The sequence below is a fragment of the Chrysemys picta genome, chromosome 8, assembly GCF_011386835.1.
Source record: "Chrysemys picta bellii isolate R12L10 chromosome 8, ASM1138683v2, whole genome shotgun sequence".
Classification (NCBI taxonomy): Eukaryota; Metazoa; Chordata; order Testudines; family Emydidae; genus Chrysemys; species Chrysemys picta.
This window is the reverse complement of record NC_088798.1, coordinates 46,081,206-46,101,694: the sequence shown is the minus strand read 5'-3', so window position 1 is coordinate 46,101,694 and position 20,489 is coordinate 46,081,206. Positions and strand designations below refer to the sequence as shown.

General features: G+C 41.1%; 1 protein-coding gene across 4 annotated transcripts in view; it reads left to right on the top strand.

Moving 5' to 3' along the window:
- The window catches only part of LOC103305707 (uncharacterized), a 123,028-nt gene that overhangs the window by 38,458 nt on the left and 64,081 nt on the right, over positions 1-20,489 (top strand). The window contains exon 3 of one of the 4 annotated variants that reach the window (XM_065554428.1): positions 1-20,489. This exon is cut by the window's left edge and continues 30,439 nt beyond it; it is cut by the window's right edge and continues 18,488 nt beyond it. The exons of the other annotated variants lie outside the window; for them this stretch is intronic. The gene's annotated coding sequence lies outside the window, so the exon portion shown is untranslated. 4 annotated transcript variants of the gene reach the window in all.

The window sequence follows — 20,489 nt, the reverse complement described above, 5'->3', positions numbered from 1 at the left end:
AGGCTTGGGAGATTTCTCTAAAAATGTATCTGGATGAAGTTATGCACTCTATTTTCTTGTCTTGTTTATGAAGGCATCATTTATAATGTATGGTTTAATGCATGAAATTAGTTGAAAGATTTTATATATATAACACTTTCTAAAATATTACCAGATAATTGTATTATCTCAAACTGAAAGTTAGAATACAGTACTGTTCTTAAACTCCAAACAGTCTATTGTTTTGTTCTGTCACATGTATTGTTTAATATTATTTGACTGAAATTTGTCTCCCTCTTAACCTAATAATAGGAAAGCTCCAGAGTTAAGGGTCACCTCCCACCTTCCCTTAAGATACTAATACTAAAATTCTCTAACTTCAGCAGGAGCATGATCAAGCCTACAGCTGTGTAGATAATTGGGTTTGAGGTTTTTTTCCATTCACTGGCAACTTTGAAAAATCAGAAGAAAAAAAGATGGTGGTGGTTTTTTGTTTTTTTTTTTGTTTTGTTTGACCCCAAAACAATTGTTGAAATTCTTGGCAAATTGAAAAGATAAAAAAAAAAAAAACCACATTTGGGGACAAATTAAATGTTTTGGTTTGAGCATTTAAAAAACTAAATGAAATTACCTTTTTTTAAAAAAAGTGTCATTTTTAAGTGAAAGTCAAAACATTTCCTTTAACACATGTGTAAAAAAAATCGAGAGTCAATTTTTAGTGTCTTGATGGAGACAATTTTCCAGAAATGACACACATTCACAATGGTTTGGGGTTTTTTGCATTTTTCACAGAGGATCTGTGTGTGTGGGGGAGGAATGTTCAAAGATTTTCCCAGGTCTAATAAGAACATAAGAACAGCCATACTGGTCAGACCAAAGGTCTATCAAGCCCAGTATCCTCTCCTCTGACAGTGGCCAATGGCAGGTGCCCCAAAGGAAATGTGATCCATGCCCTGTCACCCAATCCCAGCTTCTGGTCTCCCTTTTTTCTCTCTGTACTCTAATAGTACATTGGGTTAATCATATGGAGTTTTGTATTCTGGAAATGCCTAAAAGCCTCAACCAAGATTGGGGGCTGTGGCAGGTGGGGCCCTGCTTTGTAGGAACCCCTTCAGGATCATGTGCGGTAGTGTAGGAGCTTCCTGCTTTAGTTGGCAAGGTTTGACTGTCTGCTTGGGACAGGGTGTCCAGTATTATAAATTTGACATCAGTCTCTAAACAATCAAGTAACAAAATAGAAGCTCAGGATTTGGCTGTCTGTGCCTTTAAACAAATAGGGGTGTGTGGGTTGGGCGTGACCTTCATATGCAAGTACTAAAGGTAAGTCCCTGACCTGAGCCAGAGTTGTGTTAACCATGAGGATCCCCTCCTAGTGTCACCTAGCTCTGCCCCTGAGCAAAAATGGGCAAGCCTTCTTAGCTGGTCTGCTGGTTCCTGATTGGTCAGTATTTTCACCCGGCTCTTCTAGGCCTTTAGAGGACTTTCTTGTTGGTCACTTGGTCTGAGTGGATTTTCCTTGGGTGATGAGTGTCAAGGTGCTGATGCCTATTGTCCTAGGTACTGTGCTATGTTGATGTTCTGATGGCTTCTGCAGCAGAAGACTGGAATGCTCCATAGAGGGTTCCAAAGCACACCTCTGACCCGATATAACACAAATTCGGATATAACATGGTAAAGCAGCATTCCAGCGGATCAAAGCATGTTTAATGTAACGCGGTTTCACCTATAACGCAGTAAGATTTTTTTTTGGCTCCCGAGGACAGCGTTATATCAGGGTAGAAGTGTAGTTAAAGAGATATTACCCAAATCTCATACACTATTGTCTCCTTTTACAAGCTAGGGAACTCAAACATAGAATTAGGCCTGGATCCTTAAAGCTGCCGTATGTATACTTATTGACAGTATGGTGGTGCCTAGAAGCCAAGATTGGGGCCCCATTGTGCTGGGTGCTGTACGTACATACATATAGTAAGAAGTCTCCCTTGCCTCAGAGACTACAATTTAAATAGACAAGATAGATAACAGAAGCATTGTCTCCATGTTACAGATGAGGGGGAACTGAGGCACAGGATGATTACTACCAAAGGTTGCATAGGAAGTCGGATAGAGCTGGAAATAGAACTTAGACTTCCACAGTTTCAATCTAGTTTCTTAACCATCCTTTCCCTTGTAAGGAAGATAAGCAGGATTTGACTGGAAGATGCTAAACCCTCTCTTCCTTGTCACTTATGTTTTGGAGGGGAAGGAGGTGTACATATTACCTCTTCACAGCTCTGCTCAGGGAATGTTACATTTTAATTGGTGCTGAAGGAAGTGGCAAAATTTAAGGTACCAGGATTAGATGTACATTTTAAAAAGGGAGAGGCAGTGTTGTCTGGTATCCGGGGGGCAGAGCCATGGACCTAACATACCAGAAATACCCCGTCTAGGGCTGCAAGTGCCTAGCACCTGCTGCTTATATTTAAATAAGTATGTTTGCATGTCAGATCAGGGTCTTACTCTGTGTAATCCTGTGAAAATAAAAAGTGGAATTAGTTAAAACTTTGGGGATATTAAAACAAACTAATCTCTCTCATTCCATGCAGCTTGAAGCTGTCATCATCAAGCCTTGGAAAGCTGTGTTGACAGAGCATGGAAAATCAACTTAATTTTAATCTTTTAACACTGGCCTGGATTGGTCCTAAATAGCATTGAAATCATGGTGCCAAATGCAGACAGTTTGCAATTTTTTTTTCTTTTTTTTTAACCTCTTTGACTTTGATGCAATAATGAATTAGCATAAGTGGTAATAAATATATCTTACTAAAGTACTCTCAGCTTTAATTGGTCTCTCTAGAGACCTGGATTCTCTCAATAAATAAAAGCAGAAGGACTTTATCTTGCAGTCCCTGCTCACAGTAAGAATTCTATTAATTCAGTGCTGGGTTGGGTCCTGAACCAATATACTGAGCATAGTTGGCAATTTAGTGTGCCATATATTTTAGCTAGTGAATCGTGGTCTTTGTTGTCTGCTTGTTAACTGATTAGCTAATGGTAATCATATGTAGACAAACTAGGTTTTATCCCTCAAGACAGATACCTCTTCCTCTTCCCTCCCATCCACACTTTATTCACAATAAAAGTCATAATATGTCAGCCTGGCTAATTTATAGATGTGTATCTATGTTCAGTTAACTACACCTTCCAAATACTACTATTTAAATTAACAATGGATTTCTTCACAACTCTATTTTAACAGTTGTGGCTCCTATTAAGTTCCTTTGTTAGAAGAATCAATTACATCTATAGTAGTAATGGGTTTCACAGTGAGAAGTCTTTTGTCCAACACCCTAAGGGTGAAGAAAAAAAATCTAATGTATCTTCCTAAAACTGCTTGCTAAAAGAAGAAATACAATGGCTGAGATAATAGGCTTGAGCTGAGGGGTTTGTGTTTCTAAATTAGTTATCAAACACTGTTGAATCAAATATTTAACTAAGACACGGGGTTTATTTTTCTCAGTGGGAACAAGACTGGTAGTATAACCTCTTTTAAAATTATCTTTGGCAGTTCTCCTTTCACTTATGAGAGAGTGTGTGTGTGTGTGTGTGTGTTTTGGGGGTGGGGAGGTTAAGGTTCTGAATGATAGCTAAGTATTCTTACACTGGGAAATACATCTTCTCTGGTCTTATATGGTAAGGCCCACTGTTCTCATGGTGTACCCATGCATCTCTATGTGGTAGTTTATATCAAGGACTTAGGGTATGTCTACCCTACCCGCCGGATTGGTGGGCAAGCGATCGATCCAGCAGGGATTGATTTATTGCCTCTAGTCTAGATGCGATAAATCAACCCCCAAGCACTCTCCCTTTGACTCCTGTACTCCACTGCCGTGAGAGGTGCAGGTGGAGTCGCGGGGGGAGCGGCAGCAGTCGACTCACCACAGTGAATACACCACAGTAAGTTGATCTAAGTACGTAGACTTCAGCTATGTTATTCACCAGGTTGGACCAGGCCTTGGACTAGAGCTAGGTAGACCTACCTCTTAGAAGCATAAGAATTGGTTATCTAGGAGGAAGGAGAGAAAAGGTGAGACTGCAAGGCTATGTTTTAAAAAGTCATTTTAACTGCTGCTAATATCTAAACCACAGGATAGATTTATTTCCTAACATTTCTGTAAGTTTATGACTAAATCATGGCTTTGCCACAAGCCCTGAACAAAGGGCTCAGGTAGCTGTGCAGTCCTAAGAGCAGACCTTGACTTTAGCAAAGCTTTTGATATAATAATAATAATACTTTTAATAATTAATGGAGATATCCCATCTCCTAGAACTGGAAGGGACCTTGAAAGGTCATCGAGTCCAGCCCCCTGCCTTCACTAGCAGGACCAAGTACTTATTTTGCCTCAGATCCCCAAGTGGCCCCCTCAAGGATTGAACTCACAACCTTGGGTTTAGCAGGCCAATGCTCAAACCACTGAGCTATCCCTCCCCCCATATGATCTTCCACAGTATTCTTGCTAGCAAGTTTAAAAAGTATGGATTGCATGAATGGACTACAAGATGGATAGACAGCTGGCTAGATCATTCAGCTCAACGGGTAGTGATCAATGGCTCCATGTCTAGTTGGCAGCTGGTATCAAGCAGAGTGCCCCAGGGGTTGGTCCTAGGGCCAGTTTTGTTCAACATCTTCATTAATTATCTGGATGATGGGATGGATTGCACCCTCAGCAAGTTTGTGGATGACACTAAGCTGGAGGGAGAGGTAGATCCGCTGGAGGGTAGGGATAGGGTCCAGAGTCACCTAGAAAAATTGGAGGATTGGGCCGAAAGAAATCTGATGAGGTTCAACAAGGACAAGTGCAGAGTCCTGCACTTAGGAAGGAAGAATCCCGTGCACTGCTACAGGCTGGGGACAGACTGGCTAAGTAGCAGTTCTGCAGAAAAGGACCTGGGGATTACAGTGGATAAGAAACTGGATATGAGTCAGCAGTGTGCCCTCGTTGCCAAGAAGGTCAACGGCATATTGGGCTGTATTAGTAGGAGCATTGCAAACAGATAGAGGGAAGTGATTATTCCCCTCTATTTGGCACTGGTGAGGCCACATCTGGAGTATTGCATCCAGTTTTGGGCCCCCAACTACAGAAAAGATGTGGAAAAATTGGAGAGAGTCCAGCAGAGGGCAATGAAAGTGATTAGGGCTCTGGGGTATATGACTTATGAGGAGAGGCTGAGGGAACTGGGCTTATTTAGTCTGCAGAAGAGAGGAGTGAGGGCGGATTTGATAGCAGACTTCAACTACCTGAAGGGGGTTTCCAAAGAGCTAGCTGTTCTCAGTGTGCCAGATGACAGAACAAGGAGCAGTGGTCTCAAGTTGCAGTTGGGGAGGTCTAGGTTGGATATTAGGAAAAACTATTTCACTAGGTGGGTGGTGACGCACTGGAATGGGTTACCTAGGGAGGTGGTGGAATCTCCATCCTTAGAGGTTTTTAAGGCCGGGCTTGACAAAGCCTTGACTTGGATGATTTAGTTGGTGTTGGTCCTGCTTTGAGCAGGCAGTTGGACTAGATGACCTCCTGAGGTCTCTTTCAGCCCTAATCTTCTATGATTCTGTGCTTGTAGCTACATGTGATGCAGATAGCAGTAAAGGAGGGGGGTGGGATAACAAACAAAACTTTCCTCCCTGTGGCCCTGATCCTTCAAATACATCCATGCTTAACTGTACTACTATGAGTTGTCCTACTGATGTCAATGCAAACCTCAACACAACTTTCACCATGGAGTTGCTATAATGTTCCTTTAGCAGGCTGGCTCATTATTTTTAGTCTGACTCAAGAGGATTGGGGGGGAATGTATTAAAATCTAGAAGTATAGAAACAATTCTACTGAATTACTGATTTTAATTTTTTTCATTTGCTGAAAACAGTTATTCTGATCTGGTTTAAAAAACTAAAGATTTCATTACAAATTTTAATTCTGTGGGTTTTTTAAAAAAAATGGCATTTTCTTTTGAAATTTTCATGAAAATTCCAGTTTTCTGTGTTTATTTTTATCCTCTCTCCCCTCCCCCCCTTTGCCACTGGAAAACATAGGAATGGAAGAAATGCTTTTTCATTTTGGGGGGTTCATTGAAAATAGACATTTTGAAAATATGGGAACTTTGCATACACATTTTATTTTCCAGAAGACATTTTTAGTACATTCCTTGAAAAATTGCATCCAACTCTAGTCATATATCTGATCAAATATTTATCCAGTTTTGTCTTCTGTAATTATTGACTGTTGATCCTAATTTCTAGTTCTAATATCCATTAAAAACATTTTCAAATGTTAATAAACTCCCATAAATTCTAGACCCCAAGCTACATATAGCTTTAAAGATCACAGATATCAGTAGCTGGAACAAGGCACTGGGAACAAATGGCACTGAAACCTAGTCAAAAGCTACCATGACACTGCAGGCTTGCAGAAGTCTCTCTCCCTACACTGGCACGTTAGGCTCAAATGCAACACTATATAATAACTTACTAGAAGGTTGCCACCATCTTGGGTCCATGAGCTATTCTGACTGGAGATGGTTCTAGCTGCAAAAGTTGCATCTGAATATCCAAAACCAGTAAGTACCCACAACGTTGGTCCCAAACTTGATTCACCCTCTGACACTTACATCTGAATCTGCAGCCTGAATCCAACCCTATCTCCACCCACCAGACCCCAAAAAGGGAAAAGAAGAAAAAAAAATCAAGAATATTCAGGTTAGGTGCTGGAAATAGGGGTGCTACTTGAAGCAGTAATAACCCAAATACATAGTTTCTGCCTTCAGCATCCCCACTATAAAAGTCGTTCCATCACCATGGTATTCAGGGAATATTTGGGAAAGTTCAGGAAACTCTGACAGTTTGAAATATACAATAATTTTATAAGCTACTTTCTGTCATTAATAACTACATCAGTAATCTAGTAATCACTGAATATATTTTGTTCCTACTTGTTTCTAATGAAATTTTAAAACCTTCATTATGTGATCATATAATGAAGTTACTCTGTACCTGAACAAAACAAAAATGGTAATCTCATTATTCCATCCAGTCATCTAGATTTTCTATCAGTATCTGGGAAAACTCAACCTGTAGTATATCCTGCTGAGGTTTTGTTTAGTTATTTATTACTATATTACCTAAAATAAAAGTGTAACTGTACCATAGCATTGTTCCTGTCTTGCATTACTATAAATGTAGCTCAATCAAATTCAATATTACATTTCAACTGAAATCAGCAATGGAAAAATGCTTTCAACTTTGTTCCAGTATTTCTAGAAGTGCATGGGAAACATTCCAAAACTCCTTAGTCAAGTACAAAACACTAGCTAATTAGGAACACATTAATTGTTTAATTCTTATGGATAAATCATTTGACATTAAGTAATCTAATATTATAGGGCAGGATTGACAAGTTTTTAGTGGGACCTGATTTTGCAATGCTATGTGTGTTAAATTCTTAAGGACTAGATCCTACCTGGAGGGGAGGCTGAAAATGGATTGTTACTTGAAATGTCATGCATGAGTTAATGTGACTTTATCAAAATATTACTGAAAATATAGCCTTGAGGAGTAAAGGTTTGTTAACCAAACTTGTAAACAGAAGTTTGCTGTGAATAAAGATCCAGGGTCAGATCCTCTATTTGGCACACTTAACACATTCAAAGACCTTATGACTCTCAAAATCAAAGCTGTTCACTTCTTTATTCCAAAAAGAAAACAAACATTAAACCCATGATATGTGAATTCAGAGCAGTGGTCATATAGTTATCTCACAATCTGGTGTTCCAACAGAAATGTACAAGTGAGCTCCCCTTTTTTTGTCCAGGGTGGGCGAAACAAGTCATTTGCATGCCAAAATTAATAATAAGACTGTGTTTGTAGTGGGACACTATGAAGTTCAATTCCAGTGAATATTTTTATTAAGGACAATAACTCGTAGGAAAGTATCGGATGGGGGATTCCCAGTGTTGGGGAAGGGGTCCTAGCCATGTGCCTCTGCACAAATACAAAACCTCCCTCCTCAGGGGGCCAGAGTTAACCTGCTGGAAAAATGCTTAACAATAACCCAGGGAGAGACCCTTTCAGTAGGGGTTACATGGACTCCCTTGCCCATGGTACAGCATACAGCTCACAGTCCTCATCACTCCTTATTGCATGCCTATCTAGACACACCGAAATCGCTTGGGTCAATCCAACCCGTCTGTGTACTGTAACATCAGTGTATGCAGTGAGCTCAGAATGGTGGGTCCTGGTTCATGGTCTCTGCTGTCCTGTTGGTTGGTTCCAGGCTGTCTCTTCAGGAATCCCCTTTGCAATCATCTGTGTAACTGCTGGCTCCTCATTTACACCATAGCAGTTCTTAGTTCAATTTTCACACCCCTGAGCTTTTGTGTCGGTCTTCTCCTTGCTGGTTCTGCTGTTCCTGGGGTGACTGCTGTTGCTTTGTTCTCTCTCCAAACACTCTGGGCTTGTTTTGTCATCTTGCCCCTCATCCCCAATCTGCTCCAAATCCTGATGGCTAATGTTATGTTTTTGTGGCATCCCACCCAGGCAGTCTGGTTTGGTGATCCTGGTTTTGGGGTAAAGGGAAGAGGTTCTATCCAGTCCCACACCCACCCTTAGATGGCTGGCATACCTTCTGTCTAGGCAATACTCTACACTGCTGTCAGTTGGTGGGGGAATCCCCCTAGCTGGCCTTTGAGATCGCCAGGGTGCTCCTGCCTCATCATTCTGTGCCCCACTCCTGGCTCAGGCTCAGGCGCTGCCTTCTGAATAGATCCTACCTCTTTCTTTTTCTTCCCTGTAATGGGGCCGACTTTGGGGTGTCTACTTCCTCACTCTTATCCTTCCCAGCTTTGGGGCCAGGACCAGGGTCAGTTGCATTTGGTGGGTCTCGCCCCTCAGTTTGAGACACCCTACCAGTGACGACGCCTGCCCTTTCCTTCGGTCTACTAGGATTAGGATCACCATCTCCCACCCTGTTCAGTGGCTGAAGCTCAAAATGTCAAGGTTTCAGCATATTCCAGTGGACCATATTCTCTGATTTGGCTGCCTACTGTGCTCCGATCTTGTATACTGGCTATTTGGGGTATGGGATCCCAGAAACAGCATATAGTTTAGGACCCTAGGCTGCATCCAGTTTTGGAGTGCATCTGCTGCTTGAGTAGCTGGTTTTCCCCCTGTGTCCCACCACTAATGTCCAGGCACTTGCGTCTGTCAGAGCTCTGTTTCTGCTTGTATCAAGTGTGGCCAATGTTAGGGACCTTGATCAAGCCCATATCACAGAGGCATTGGTGAACCTCACAATCAGAGATCCTGGTTTCCTGGGGCTCCAGGTTATCCGACTATGGTTGTCTATTGACAACTGGCTATTCCTGCTGAACATCAGGAAGCAGGGGGTTATATTTTTTTTGTTACACGGGTCAGCTCTGGCAGCTAAGAAGGCCAGTATCTCCACTTTGTCTGACAGTGTCCTCTGCCTTGCTAACAGAATCTGGTTGATTTACTCTCAGAAGCCATTATCTTGTGGGCAATAGTCTGTTGTCCTTAGTTTATGGCTACTATACACAGAACATAATTCCTTGAACATCTGGGACATGAAGGGAATGCCCTATTTCATAAGCAGTTTAGTGGCCATAGGGCTGGACAAAGTATCACCAGATGGCTTCTGCAGTTTCTCTGGCTGGGATCTTCCAGAAGGGTGTGGCAACCCGGAATTTGGTGTAGTGATCCACTATGGTCAGGACATAGGATGCACTGCTCTCGCCTGGCTCTACCTTCAGTGATCCTGTGCCATCTGGGGCAGCACCATCTAGGGCAGTACTGTCTGGGTAACTTCTTCATTTGTACCAGGTCTTCTATACCAGTCTGCCTTCCTCATCTTTTAGATAGGCTGCTGTTTCAATAGCAGGGTAATTTCCAGGAGCAGACTGCCCTACTCAATGGCAGAGAGCAGAGCACCTGGCTGGATAATTTCTAGTATTTTCTGAATAACGGGACTCCAACTTTGGATCTCTCCCAGAGGTCCTTACCCTCTTTAAAACTTCTAGGTGTTCCTCATGAGTCTCAGTGGAGAGACAACAGATCTGTGACAAGACACTAGCACCACTTGAGTAGGGATAACAACAAATGGTGACATCTCAAAGTCATCCTTGTGGTTATCAGGCACTTCCTCCAATCTCACATTAGGAATTGCCTTAACAGAGAAGATCAGTAGTCCAGTATATTGTTTCTTCATTTGGGTGATCTTTGTAGCACCATATGTTTCTTAAAAAAATCAGTACAAATTTCCATAAGTAGCTGAGTCAATTAATTCCTTGTTCCTTAACAAAAATGAAGCTCTCCTGTTAGAGGATTTAACTCAACTGTTCTCTGTAATATGCAAAGATTCACTGAACCCAGATTATGTTGTGAAAGTGCCATAATTCCAATATAATAGGGTTAATTCAGATGGCATTCTATCACAACCCTATTCACTTCTTCAGTTGCAACCCAGGATGGCTTGGTAAGGCAATAAATCATTCAATCTAGCTCCAGAGGACAGATTTGGAAGTTTTGTAACAAAACTGTGTTTGGGTGATCTTTGTTCATGCAAATAGGTATTTGCACAGAATGCATAAAAGTGTATTGCTGCCCCAGCTGTGTACACAACTGCCTCATTCTGTGTGTAAGGGTGTGTTACTTGACCAAATTTTGGCCTCAATCCGTCAAGTTGTTCTATATGGATGGATCTCTGCACTGATTGAATTAGTGGGTCCTGGGGCAGAGCAAGGCTCTCTTCATACAGTGTCATCTGCTGGATCTGAGCCTCTGTATGAACAGTTTGGGAACTGGTTTGATGCTTATCACCTGGGCTACATTTGTATGAAGTGAATGGGAAGGAGAGAATATAGAGGGTGGGATTTACAGAAGCAGAGACCAATCAGAGTGGAGTTAAGCCAATGAAGTCAATGAAGGAACTAGCGGAAGGGCAAAGCTGAGGGCTTTTGAAAATCCCACCCTCTACCTTCTCTCCTCCTGGTATGTGGCAGTACACACAATGATCCCTGTACAACTTGTGATTAAAAGGTTGCACATGCTTAATATATGTGACAAAGTTCCTCCTCTATCTTGGTGGGTCCTGCGCTTATTGGCGGATTTTCTTGCCTCAGAGATTCACCATGTGGGTTGGGGAACAGCCCAGAGACCTTCCCCTCTGGAAGAACCCACAGTCCAGGTCAATTGGTAGGTTTGGGGGGAACCCGGGACTGCCCTCTACTCCGGGTTCCAGCTCAGGGCCCTGTGGACTGCAGCTGTCTATAGTGCCTCCTATAACAGCTGCATGACAGCTACAACTCCCTGGGCTACTTCCCCATGGCCTCCTCCAAACACCTTCCTTATTCTCACCACAGGACCTTCCTCCTGGTGTCTGATAACGCTTGTGCTCCTCAGTCCTCCAGCAGCATACCCTCTCACTCCCAGCTCCTCACATTCACACCACAAACTGAAGTGAGCTCCTTTTAAAACCAAGGTGCCCTGATTAGCCTGCCTTATTGATTCTAGCAGCTTCTTCTTAATTGGCTCCAGGTGTCCTAATTAGCCTGCCTGCCTTAACTGGTTCTAGCAGGTTCCTGATTACTGTAGTGCAGCCCCTGCTCTGGTCACTCAGGGAACAGAAAACTATTCATCCAGTGACCAGTATATTTGCCCTCTACCAGACTCCTGTTCCCCACTGGTCTGGGTCTGTCACAATATGTGTGTCACATGCTGGGATATGATCCAGACCAGTGAGGGGTTGTCACAACTTGCTCTGTAAAATTAGGTCCTTTACAATGCTTTGCTGTAATGTGAGCTGCTACAATCAGTCTACAAGCATGCAGGTCACACCGAGTGTCTGTGTGCTAGACAGCAGCTCTGACCACAGCAGCCTTTCTATAATCCCACAGCCCCACTCTGGCTTCCACCAGACTTGGTTACAACTAGCAGAGTAAACCTCAACATCCTCCTTGTCTTGATTTTTCCCCAAACTGTGTGCTCTGCAATGTCCAGCCCTCTCCTAGACAGTTCAGAGAAATAATATGGTTTGTGTGTTCCTCTAAAGACATAAACGCAGCACATTTTTATTAATTTAACTGAGGTAAATGCACCCTTCCATTTAAACGGTGCACTGAGTTGGTTTATTGTAAAAATGAAATTTATTAACAAAATATGCATAGGATTAAATAAACTCAAATATAAGGAATGAAGACTTCCAAGTAAAACACAACAAAATATACTTCTAAAGTTCTGAAACTTCAACTAACAAGATACAGGCTTTGTTCCAAGATGGTTTCTCTAACCAATCATTCTACTTCCCATCCATGGCTAACTTTCTCTCAGTCAGGATCTTCCACAAAAACACAAGGGTCTGGCTACCCTTGTCATCTTAACAGAGATCTTTGCCTAAGCAGGTTTCTCGCTTATATTCTGTTCCAGAGACTTCAACCCCCAGTGGTTGAAGGACCCACCTTTCTCGGCTTGCAAGAGCCTATGTAGTGATGGATGTCAAAGATGGCTTCTGTCCTTGCTTATCTCCCAAAGTTCAATGAACTTGCTTTAAGAGGCTGGAAGCCCTCCTACGTGCTCAGCCTACTGTGTCCACTGAGAAGCTGACCCCATGCAGTAGTTCTCTCCCTGTGGGCTTCCCATCCCCTTGTATGTAAACAGGGCTTCCATTGTTTTGATTTGACTGTGCTTAATTTACATAGGAGACAGGTAAATAGCTGCCTGGAAACTAGGTCTGGGTGGAAACTATTCCTTCCTTTGTTCATCCACGCATTTTAAAACATAGTATCAATGAGTATTCATAATTCCTTCTATAGTGTTAATACATGCATTTTACAATGGTATTATTCATCCATATGTCATTAACTTTCAGAAAAGACTTCACTCTATATACTCTTATAATACAGTAAGATGGTATGCAATCAGTTGATTCAATGGCTTATCACTTGAGGTTGAGCCCCCTTGTCTTTATAGACAGTTAAACCTTTGAAACGGATTCTTTGAAAAAGTAAAACCCCAACCAAGCTTCTCTCTCCTGCTCAGTGTAGACGCCAGACTGTCTTCTCCCTGACTTGTTAGTGTGATATTTACCTATGCCCCTTGTTAGCTTGATGCATCTGTTTACTGTTTATGTATAAATTGAAGTAAACAGATATTCCTTCATTTAGGATAGACCTGTTTAACAATTCCCCCGACACATGGTCTACAGACACTTTAGTTATAAATCCAGCACATATTCATAACTCTCTTAATATCTGTGTGTGTGTGTGTGTGTGTGACACAAAATATTAATGATTGGAGAGTTATTAGCTTTCAAAGGATACCTCATGAAGCATATTTTGTACAAAGATTGTTGCAATAATGCGTAGGGCACGAGTATGGGGTGGTTAGTGTCACAGTGTGCCCATTCATTAAGAATATTACACTTATTCCCCAGTACGACTAATGCTTATTATACTCAGCTATTCAAAGAAATGCTTCCTCAGAGATTTCTGCAAATGAACATAATTTTTGGAGCATAGCTTAAATATCCATTTAAAGGTCTTAACTAAGGAGTTCAAAAATATTTTTGGCACAACTTATTCTTAACAAATTATACATCAAATGCTACTTAATTTGATTTTTAAGTAGTTTACAAAATATCCTTAAATCTCCTTTTCCTGAGAGTGCTCTCTTGGTCTGCCAGCTGTAACCAGCATTTTAGTAAGTATCTGCATTTTCTGAATCTGTCACATGAGGAAAGGTCATCCCTTTTTTATTTATTTATTTATTTTTCACCCAGCAGACAACCATATCATATTCAGACTGGGTATGATACCAAAGCCGCCCAGTATATCGACAACGAGTCTCCCAGTCTGGGTCAACAGACTTGGGCTAGCACTCTAAAAACCGCTGGGTAGAGTGTGCTGTGAAGTTGCAGCTCGGACTCTGAAGACTAGGGAGAGAATTGGGGTTCAAAGCCCAAGCTCCAGATGAGCCGCAACTTCAAAGAAGTCTATACTGCTAGGGTTAGAGTGCAAGCGTGAGCCCTGCTAGTCCAAGGCTGTTTGAACCAGGCTGGGAGGCTCAATGCTGTGAGCTGTGTAGATATACACCCAGTATTTTTAAAAAAGAATTCCTGACTGAGGGTTTGGCTGAAGTGTTACTGTTTTAAAGCAGAAGATTAACATTCATTAGAGGCAGTGGGGTCTGATAGGAATGTTGTCTTGCTGGACTGAGTGAAAGCAGATCAGGGCTCTGCTAGTGACCTACTGTCTGACCTAAGGCAAGTCATTTAATCTGTGTGCCTCAGTTTCCCCTCCCACGCTTTTTGTCTGTTAGACTATAAGCTTGTTAGGGCAGGGGTTGTCTCACTCTCACACTCAGAGAGAGAGAGAAAATCACCAATGGGCCTTCATTACTGCTGGGGATTCTATATACTACTGTAATACACCTCTACCCCAATATAACGTGACCAGGTATAATGCGGTAAAGCAGTGCTCCAGGGGTGGCGGGGCCGCGCACTCCAGTGGATCAAAGCAAGTTCAATATAACGCAGTTTCACCTATAATGCGGTAAGAATTTTTTTGGCTCCCAAGGACAGCGTTATATCGAGGTAGAGGTGTATAAATAATGGTGTACATACGTCCTATCATGTCACAAAAAAACGGAAATGAGCAGAAATCTGATTCAGAAAAGGGTACTATCTGTGCCTCCAACTACCTACTGGGAATACAGACAGATCACACTGTTGACAGTAATTTTCTATATCTCTGTTTGTCTATCTCTAGCATTGTGGAATATGATATAATTAGTGCTGTCTGCAGAGAAATTGGTGATATCACAAAGTAGCCTGCTCGCCTGCAGTTTGTGAAAGCCTGACCTGAATGCAATTTAGCCCCTGCTTTATGCAGTCACATTTGTTAAAATAATATCAACAAAATAGTTCTGATAACAAGAGGTATTTAAAATATCTTTATTTTAATGTAATAGGAAGTCTAAAACCAGCCTGACTGAAATAAAAGTACAGTACTTTTTAGATCAGCAACTGGAGTCCTTACACTCAAGTTTTCAATACTGATCCAGTGATTGGGATACCCCTAGGAATTCCACCCATATTTCCTCAACACTACTTTGGATCTCAACCTGCATGGTTTTTCTTGCATTTTTCTAGAATTCCTTGTATCCCTGATGCATTTTTGCCCTATTTCTTCCTTCATTGTGACAGACCACAGCTAAATTATATTATGCTCAACAGCATCACCAAAATAGCCTATGCAGCTGAATTAGTTCATACATTCTTTGTGGCCTGTTCTGCGTAAGCCTGGATGGCTGATGCTATGCAGATTGGATTCTGGTGGCCAGGCCCTAGGGCCTACATTGTCCCATATTCCGGCTGTGTGCATCTGCGGTGCACCCCTATTGGATGTGTGTAGGCAGAATGTGGTGGGGCTCTCTGGTGTATGCTTTTTGTTTGTACTGGAATCTGTACTTTGCACACTTTCCCACAGTTGTGACTGCAGTATGAGTGGGGCTCAACGGATCTTAGATTCTTTGTAGGCAAAATTATTTGTCTGTACCTTTTTTACAATTTAAAAATGGAATCTCTGTCCATCTGAGAGAGACTTTATATTCACACCGCTCCTTTCACCTTACAAGATCCCAAAGCATCTTACAAATATGAGTTAAATGGTAGACTAATAAGCACAGCAAAGGTTTAAGAAGAGGGCCCTGTGCTAGTTCATCACATTGCAGGTAGCAGTTTGGGAGGAGAGCCATTAATGCAAATGGATGACAAGAGGGGCTGGAATAAGACTGAGACTGAGCAGAGCCTTGCTTCCACCTCCTAATGTGCAGGGGAGCTTATACCTTGGCAGGCACAGACCTGGTGCAATGTACTCCCTCTCCAGAGCAGAAAGGAGACTAGGAAGGAAATTGTGGCATATCTTTATATAATATAGAGTGTTACCCATTTTTTATTTGAGAGGTTAGCCAAAGTTCGGGGTCCTGTGGGTTGTTTCCATTAAGAGGAGAAATTGTTGATTTGAGGAAATCCTGTTTATTTGCAAGAATGTACAAAGGGGGAATCAAACGAGAGTTTATTTGCTCATAATTCTGAGCCTTTTTTTTTTTTTTTTTTTTTTTTTTTAAGCAACTATTCTGCCCCAAAGTGCTCTCTTAGCTTTTTTCTCAGGGCCATGTTACTGGCATTTCTGTGACTGTCTGGTGTTTCCTTGCTCCCTTCTCTCTCAGCTTCTCTGGTCTTTCTGACTCTTTCACAGACACACAGACCTTCAGAAAACATTTTCCAGTGAAACCCTTCTGTCTGCATGTGCCTTTGTTTTAGATGGAGCCATATGCCTGTTTTTTGGGTAGGAGCTGCTTTCCTTTGAGCTATGTGGTTTCAAAAGGAGCTCAATGGCTTCTTACAAGTATCTTAAATGAATAGTGGCAGTCACAGATCCCAGGTTCAAAGAGGTTTAATGCAATCTGTACTGTGTGTGTGTAATGAATTGCTGACATGCAGCCAGCTATATGGTAAAATGCAGCTACTACTTTAATAACACACACAATCATTGAACAACAGCTCAGAATGGGAAGTGAAGAAGAAAAACTTGTATCCTGAAACTGCAGGAGAAATGTACAAGGGCTTCACTTGAAAATTTATTCCCAGAAAGACTTCTCTCTAGTACAGTATGTTCTGTAATTATGAATTGTCTATCAGCAGTTTCCATCAGACGGAAGAGGAAGAAAATCTTGCATGTTAAGATCTGCAGACACTAAAGCTTCGTGTATATATGTCTACCAGTCTGAGTACCACCTCCAGTCCCTCATAAAAAAATAATTAAACTATTAGACTTTCTAATAATCCACCACGTGAAACAAGGAATAATGAAACAACGTAGTGTTTGTTCACTCTAAAATTTGGTGCAGGCAAATAAAACATGTGGTCTGTCACTGTACAGTACAGGGGATTGTAAATCAGAGAAATTGTAGCTACTGTGAATACAGTAGAGATGTTTTAAATAACCACTTTGACAGGTCCTTCCCAGGAACTGCACAAGATAATTTTGAAATGAGTTTCCAGGAAAACGCAGGTGTGGTACCTCCGTTGGCACCCATACTGACAGCAAAATCACAAAAGGTGGAGCCTCCATGGCTGACCAGCCATGATTCCCAACCCTGTGTAGTGCTGATCCCAGTGGCTTCTGTAGGAAAGGAGGAGAATGCAGCATTTCACAGAAATGTACCCCAGAACAACACTGAGACCGAGAGCACTTAAGCAGGCTCAACCACTCTGCAGTTGAGACATGACAGGCCTTTGCTCTGTTTGTTTACAAATGGGGCTAATTATAACTGCTGGAGATCTTGCTTTAGCAGAGTTAAAGTTATTCTAGATCAAATTGAGAAAATAGACTCTCTGGCACAAATTTTAGATCCTATCAGTTCCTTGGGTAGTCCTACAAGTTCCTTGGGGCAGAGACCGTCTAGAAAGTTTGTAACCAATCACAGCAGCTACCATAAATAATAAATATTGTGTGAATATGTCCCACTTTGATCTGCTAAATATATTAAGTTTTCAGCCATCTCAAATTCCTGCATAAGATATCTATTTTTTTTTTTTAATGGAAAGACACAACTGAGATCACTCACACACTTTTCTTGCCCCAACAACCCTGAATTCCTCAGGGAGAATCACAGCACTTGATGGAGGAGATAAATATATTTAGGAAATTTGAAGACACCTCAACATCTTTTCCTTTTCTCTGTTGCAAAGGAAAGATCATACTTGTCATATGTTAATTAAATATGTGGACATCATACTTTAAAAGTAGCTGGACTCTTTCCTGATGGAGCAGGGAGTTAGACATAAAGAGACTGACTGGCTATTCAATAAATTTCATGCACTTCTAGTACCAAGGTTCACTTTTTCATATTTGTCTGTAATGCAAATGTGTGCTGTGGGATCTATAGAATCAGCTAGCTAGAACTTCTTCCTCTCTTTTCATTCCTTCAAGTTTAATTATTTAATATAGGGGTAGTATATCCATTGCTGAGAACATGTATCACTTATCTCCATGAACTTCATGATAGTTCTGTCTAGAGATCGTGGGTTTTTTTTTTTTTTGCATTTTTATTTTATGTTCATATTAAGGGCCAGACCCTCAGATGGTGTAAATCAGGGAAGCTGTCAATTTACACCAGCTGAGAATTTAGCCCAAGGATTTTAATCTCTGTTATGTGATCTTTTTAATACATCACAATTAAACCAACCCCCCACCCACCCACACACTTAATTTATTAAAAAAAACCTCCAGATAACAATTTCTGTAGAGGGCATATTACCTGTACCATCACAAACATACAATAGGTGACACAGACAAGCACTAAGCATATATAATATTGGCCTTTGTATTCTGTATTGTTGGTTAGGTATTTCTTTTACTATACTGCACATTACTATACTTGAAGTGCACTCCAGGCCCAGGACATTTCTATTACTGTTCCTGCCTGGCTTACTGAAGAATCCACTGACTGCATCTTGTGAGAGGCTTTTGATAATGCATAATAAATTAGCTAGAGAAAGGTGAACTAAACAGTATATATCAGCACATTTTTTCCCCATTAACACTCCCTGCATGAATTACCAACCTACTTTTTCTTTTAGCAATAAGAATAGATTCATTAGGGTAATACTAAATGTTTTGCCACCTTTAATGTACTTGAATAGACAAGATTTTGCAATATAGCCTCAGACATAATTCCTAAATGAGCTCCTACCTTCATAAAATCACTCCTTGATCTGTCTAGAAAAAGATACATAACTGTAAGCTCAACATAAGCATTGTCAGACCTATTGTTTTATAGGTAATATAATACAGTAGCCTGAACTGTGTGGATATAAACATTTAATGACAAAAAATTATAATTCCAGAAGCAAACCAAAGCTATCTCTTGTTTCATTGGGCAACCACAGGCCTTGAGCATCCAGGGAGGTGAGTACATTTGTATCTTCACTGAAATCGGTGCCAGCTGAGTGCTCAGCAGTCCATTCCTAGATATCACACCCAAAGTTTCTAGTAGAACTGAAAAAACAGGTTTATTTCCGCTCCATTGCAGATGTTGCAATGCATGTCCGTTAAGACCCTTTGAATTTGTGAAACACACTCAGCACACCACATCAGGTATAGCAGATGAGCTGCCCCTTTCACTGCATTTGTAAATGCCACTTGGACAGCACCTGCTGTCCTGGCAATCAAGGGAAAATTCTCTTTACAGACAGAATGTGTCACAGAGTGGTGTATCATGTGACAAATCACCACCACGCTGAAGAAAAATAATATCTTAAGTTTATCAAACCCAACTTAAGAATTACACGCCTAGAAGGGCTAAATATTGTTAGAAGGAGCACTGAAAGTGGAGACTGTCCTACATTAAAAATGCTTTACTCTTCCTCCAACCGTTAGCTTCCAGATGGCTCAGTGAGAAACTTGGGGATCTGAATCTCCAGTATATATTTGTCTGTTGTTTTGACCCTGCATGTTATGAATGTGTCCTTGGCTTAGGGGTAAAATGGAGTTCCTGGAACTTATATCTTATGGCTATGTGTTTAAATTGTTTAAAATGCCCATTTTTACCATTAGTGACTTGCATGAAAATAAAATTTACAATGAACAGTAATTTATCAGAAGAAATTGTTGTTGCATTATACATCTTAGAGAAATAAAATAAACTGTTTTATTATGGATCTTAACAATTAATATCTCTGATCAACCCTCCAAAGTCCCAAACCTGCCCTTGCAGAGGAAGGTCACACAGGAAATCTGTGACAGAGCAGCAAAATGAATCTGTCTCCCAAGCCCTAAGCTTACTACCCTAACCTTTTCTTCCTAATCTTTTTTTACATATTCCTCATTTGAGGCCTGACCGAAAACCCACTGAAGTTGATAGAAACACTCCCATAAACTTCAGTGGGATTTCTGGGGTTCAGTGGATTTTTGGTCATGCCCTTAATGAGTATCACATACCAAATTTGTCTGATCTGAAAAAACAACAATAATAAAATGATGCATTTAAAACTAACCTCGAAAGGAGACTGCCTTCTTCAGGGATAGTGTAAAATTTAAAATCTTAATGGGAAAAAAGAAAAATCCACTTCTGACTAGCTCTAGTGCATAGGACAGATAGGGTCTAATCTAATTTACAGTAAGAAGATCCCTTTACAGCACTCTGGGAGTTGAGGCCTAACAGTGGATGCAAATGTAACTGAAGACCTCTTTACAGTTCAGGGTGGTAGAAATGAGAATAAAGCCTGGAGTTTTTTGACAGACCAAAATGACAGTTTTGAATGAAGAAGAGAGAAAAATCAAATTCATTTTCATCTTTCTTTCTTACTTCTCTTCAATATTCAGTGCTTGTACTCTTTCTCCATCTAGAAAACACCCATGCACTTCCCCTATGCTTTGTGTTTGTATTCACCTGATACTTAAT